The sequence below is a fragment of the Pelmatolapia mariae genome, linkage group LG13 (genome assembly GCF_036321145.2).
Source record: "Pelmatolapia mariae isolate MD_Pm_ZW linkage group LG13, Pm_UMD_F_2, whole genome shotgun sequence".
Classification (NCBI taxonomy): Eukaryota; Metazoa; Chordata; class Actinopteri; order Cichliformes; family Cichlidae; genus Pelmatolapia; species Pelmatolapia mariae.
Window position 1 is genome coordinate 33415662 of NC_086238.1, and position 5861 is coordinate 33421522.

Consider the following 5861-nt stretch of genomic DNA (forward strand, 5'->3'; position numbering starts at 1 on the left):
GCTACATGAATATGATGCTAGACAGAGATCTGCTTATGTGACCCACAGATTGTTACCCCCAACCACCTTGAGTGGTCATCCAGGTCGGCCACGATACACTATATCTGCTGAACAGATTTCTCACTTTGTTTCCATTGGTATGACATGGCAGAGAATTGCATCATGCTTTGGAATAAGTCGAAGAACTCTGTACAGACACAGACAAACTTTGGGAGTTGAGCCATTAAGCTATGTGGATATTTCAAATCAAGAACTGAATGGCCTTGTGACGGATATCCTACAGAACACTCCAAATGCAGGGGAAGTATACATTCTTGGAAGTCTGAGATCTCGTGGCTTAAGAGTTCAACGTTGGAGGGTCAGACAAAGTCTACAGGAAGTGGATCCTATTGGACGTGCATTTAGACATCGTCATGCGATAAGGCGAAGGATCTATAGTGTTCAGGCCCCCAACCACTTATGGTAAGTTCACTGGTTTGAAACAAATGGTCAGGCCTTGTGTTTTAAAGTATTAACACAATACATCAAAATTAAAGGTCCTTCATTCAAAACATTACTGAAGTTAATCTATATGATCCGCATAAGGTAATAATAATAAAAAAAAATAACAATGACCAAAAAAACTGAAATTGCTATAAGTATGTTAAATATTTGGGGGATTCATAGTACATCAATTTAGATGTCGTCTAATGTATATACTGTTGAGTTATTTAATCCTTTATTTCACGTCACAATTTTAATCTCTAACATCGATTGTGCCAGGTAAACGTAGTGTGGAAAAAGACATTTTATGCCACTGTGTGTATGTGCGTGCACGTGTAAGCACGTGTGTGTGTGTGTGTGTGTGTGTGTGTGTGAGAGAGAGAGGTGTGGTGTTGTTGAAGTAAATGTACAAAATGAAACCTCTAGTTTTAAGTACAGGGTCAGGAATTCACTACTAAATAATATGAACAAACATGTCGAACTGTAGTAATGCTTTCTGATCTCTTAACAGGCATTTTGACGGCAACCACAAGTTGATTAGATGGCGCTTGGTCCTGCATGGCTGTGTTGATGGCTTCAGCCGAACTATCATATACTTACGTTGCTTATCCAATAACAGAGCCTCAAGTGTCTTGTCATTATTTTTGGAAGGAATACAAAACTTTGGTTTGCCCTTAAGGGTCAGGTGTGATCATGGTATGGAAAATATACAGGTTGCTCATTTTATGTTACAGAGAAGAGGAGTAGGCAGTGTTATTACAGGTGTTTCAGTACATAACCAAATAATTGAAAGACTGTGGGCAGAACTCAACAGAGTTGTATCAAGACACTTTATAAATATCTTTAACTTTATGGAAGAACAGGGTATGTTGGATTCACTGAATGAGCTACATCTTTTTGTCTGCATTATGTTTATTTGCCAAGGATTGAAAGAGCATTAACAGAATTTGTCAATCAGTGGAACAACCATGGTCTCTCTACACAAGGAGGACAGACCCCTCTTTAGCTGTGGCATACAGGTGTCACAAACAATGTGGGAATCCTGTCGTTTATAAATGACATTTTTCATGTTGATAACTATTATGGCGTTGATGAAGAAGGGCCATTGCCAGAACTTCAAACAATGTCAATATTCCAGATATTGACATCAACATAAACGAGACTGCAATGAACATAATTCAACAAGTGAATCCATTAGAAAATGATGGAAATCATGGAATAGATGTGTTTTCTTCACTTTTACACCTTCTACATTAAATCAAATATTTTGCAAAAAAAAAAAATATATATATATATAAAACAAACGTTTCAGAAAACATATCTGATCGAAACTAACATATTGAAACCATTTTCTTTAAAATGATAAAATGACAAATCTGTTGTCAAACAGAAACTGACACAGGCAGAAGAATAAACAGACAACCAAATCAAAAACAGATGCACATACACATGAAATGAGTAAAGTGGCACCAATTTTGTATATTCAAACTCAACAATCTAAATAAATTTCTGAAGTGCTGTTAAACAATTGGTATCTACCTGTATGAATCCTGAAGAACAATCACTTCTTGTCAAATTGATGTCTTAAAACATCAATTTCACTGAGGCAGGTAAATTTGGAAATATTAAAACCTTAACAAGTTAATACTCAATACTCACTTTGAATCAGTAGAGAGACCAATACAAAAGAGAAACACGCAAACTCCTCCAGCATAATGTGTTCATACCCTGCCAAAGCCGTAAGTGTTACCTAATGCAAAATCAAACTTCTCCTTGAACAGCTGGTATGAAACATGCAGTGGCAGCCTAATGCAGTTAACACACGTGTTGGCAAGAGGGAAAATTTGTGTAGAAGAGAAGTCATCATCTCCTCTATGAATGAACTCAATCGAGGGTGCTGGGGAAAAGCCAATAGGTGGCACCGTAGTTGCTCCAGTTGCAAAGGCCAATATCTTCTGTAATTTGGAAGGTCCTTCTTCTTCTGCAAAACAAAAGGAAAAAAGTGTTAAAAGGTTATTTCATTTGGCCAACATAAATTTACAGTGAGTATTAATCTAAAGCAAGAATCTTAATGACTGTTATTGCAATGACTATAGAGCATGCTTTTCATCTTTCAATAGTCTCAAAGAACTATGTAAAAATGTTACTACAACCAAGAGGGTAATGTGGTGTTATTGTTATATGAGTATGTTATTTAAAATAAAGATTTCAGAAATGCTAACCTATAAATCGTTACATCTATTTATTGTGCACTAAAGTGACAATTACCTTCTGCATCTTGGAGATAGTCTCTCCAGAAGGTAACAACCATCTCCTCAGCAGCTCTTCTGTTGCTTCCTTCTGGAGATAGATGAATGTTGAAAAGATCATCCACCTGGTCAGCAGTCAGCATATGTGGCTCATAGCAGAAAAGAGGGCGAAAGCTGTCTGGATGCCTCCTCATTTTCTCGAGAACCCCAAGAGTTTTCAGACCTTCACAAAATCTGGTTAAACAGCACAAAGAAATTTTATTCAATAATTCTGCAATTTCATGCTTCTAAGTTAATTGTATATTATCAATTTGGCGCAATCAATTGTACTAGGTTATTAACTGGCCATGTTGATTAATAGGTAAGATTTTTATCACCATTTTAATTAATCTGAAAAACACAGAATACCCAAATACCTTTGAAATGGACCTTGAACCCTGTGGATGACCTGAAACATGACAATATCATGTACCAGCAGATCCCTGTCTCTTAGTGAACGCATAGGCCTCAGGCATCCTGCATTGGCCAAGTAATCAAGCAGAGGTTCTTTTGACTTTTCAAGGTCTTCAAGGGTTGTACTTTGAGATATCTAGCATCACAAAGAGCAGAGAAAGGGCTTGTTATGGAAGTTACTTAGTAGTCTTATAAACTATTAGAAGGAACCCAGCCACTAGTGGTCTACACAATCACAATATGCCCAAGCGTACATTGGAAGTCAAATGACTACACATATTTTTTTAAATAAGTTTACAATGTGCTTAAAAAAATAAGAAAATATACTCTTTCGTCTACCCTTATCTGCTGAGTCTTAGTTTAATACAGCAGCAACATATAAAAACTTGGCATTCAGGAATGGCCAGACTGATCCAGATAAACATTCCCTGCAAAAGAAAAGTGTAACACAAACAATTTCAAATTCACTATAAGATTTATAAAATAAACATATAGAGACCTTTGTGACTTTTTCGAAGAGTTCCAGGTCAGCTATGTCTTCCAGGGCTGGATTTGCTGAATTTCCAACCAGAAGAGAAAATACTGTTGGTGACAGAAAGTTAGGTGGTGGACCACCATGTACCAAGCTCACTGCAATGGCTTGGCCAGAGATGTAGTACCAGTCCCCTCTGAGAGCTGCAAAGCAACAGAATGAAAGGAAAAGCAAAATTGTCAGTAATGTTGCCTGTAAAAATCAGTTAAACAGTTCCCACTATTAATCTTAGAAAAATAGGTAATTACCAGTACTGTCAAGAGCCAAGTTCTTGCAGTTTTCTTTCCATGGCTGACCTGGCAATGGTGTCCATCAATAGTCTCAAGAATTCCCTACTTGGCCCGCCTAAATCAACCCCTTCCTCATTTTTCCCCATATCATCTGAGAATTTCACACAGATCATCAAGTTGGGATCATGAGATAGCCTTTGAAAACCACGCAAGGCTCCCTCCACACAGCAGAGCGATTTATATTAAATTTGCACTGCTGTTTTGTACTAATTTTGCTTGATAGTTCCAGCAGTATCTCTTGAACAGGGACTTTTTCTACACTAAAAAAAGAAAATAAAACAGAAAATAAAATATATCAGCCATGTAGTCATGTTACAGAATTCGAGAATATGCGTCACACTGATCATAGAGATTTAAAGCTTAAAAGTTTTATATTGATTTGACAATTCTGGAAAGCTATAATCATGTCTCAAACTCAAATTCTGTATGTTTGTTACTCACATCTGATTCTCCAAGCTCGCAATTATAGCTTGATTTAAATCCTCATCATCTGAAGAATCGCCAGAAAGCGATGCCACGAGAGTTAAATATGAAGAATAATCTTCATCATTAACACTCATGGCAGGGATGTCTTCACTTATTGCATTGAAATCTCTGCTGTGACTGCTTGTGCTAGGTTTGTCATCACTTCTTGCCATGTAGCCTTCATCACAAATGCTGTTCCCATCACTTCCTTGCTTTGCTCGTCGCCTTTTACCAACACTCCTTCCAATACAGTTGGTCACAGTATCATCTTCTTCATCACTGCTAGTGCCAGGGTTATCACCTTTAACATGACTTCTTAACCTTGTAGTGACTTGGCTGCTCAGGTCTTGTTGGATTTTTGAACTATCAACTTCAAAACAATCATTGTCACTGTCCTTATCAGTTGCACAACTGCTTAATGCTGATTTGGAGCTGATGTAAGAAGGATCTTTGTCTTCATCTGATTCACTCTTCAACAGAGAAAGAGCAAAAACATATATCAAAACCAAGTAATTATAGCTTATCTTAAAAAGATTAAAATAAGAAATATCCATATTGATTGCTCCCAAGCACTTGTTTTAAATAAATATATTCTATTTTGCTAGAAGCCCAATTGTTGACATGTTTTTTCCCAAATCATGATTACTTTTCATTCTTTTAGGAACTTACTAAAAGTGTCCTTGATGGCCTTACATAGAGGGCTTTGGTTTTAAAAACCTTTAGGATCAACATCCCATTCAGCTCCTGACCATCTTGGAGCTTTGGAGACACCAGCTTATTGCCACAAGCCATTAGAAACTCGAGGCTATAAAAAATAAATAGGGACAACAGCAATTGCTAATTAGTTAAATATTTTATTATATACTGTTCTGTTTCTGTGTATGCTTTTATGACTTTTAAATTCTACTGGTATAGTCCATATGTTTTACTGAAATGCCTTCCTGTTCTACTGAAACGCCTTCCTGTTCAACTGAAATACCTTCCTGTTTAACTGAAATGCCTTCCTGTTCAACTGAAACGCCTTCCTGTTTAACTGAAACGCCTTCCTGTTTAACTGAAATGCCTTCCTGTTCAACTGAAACGCCTTCCTGTTCAATTGAAATGCCTTGGTTTTTCAGTAGTGTGTGTGAGAGGTAAAATTTCACTAGTGTGTGTGAGAGCGTTTAAGTAGTGTGTGTGAGAGCATTTCAGTTGTGTGTCTGAGAGCTAAAATTTCAGTAGTGTGTGAGAGCGTTTCAGTAGTGTGTGTGAGAGGTAAAATTTCAGTTGTGTGTGTGAGAGCGTTTCACTAGTGTGTGTGAGAGTGTTTCAGTAGTGTGTGTGAGAGGTAAAATTTCAGTTGTGTGTGTGAGAGGTAAAATTTCACTAGTGTGTGTGAGAGCGTTTCAG

General features: G+C 37.2%; 1 pseudogene; it reads right to left on the reverse strand.

The window, feature by feature from the left end:
• Window positions 1-2204: 2204 nt before the first annotated feature.
• LOC134639746 (G2/M phase-specific E3 ubiquitin-protein ligase-like) lies at window positions 2205-5264 on the reverse strand (annotated as a pseudogene).
• Window positions 5265-5861: the final 597 nt, after the last annotated feature.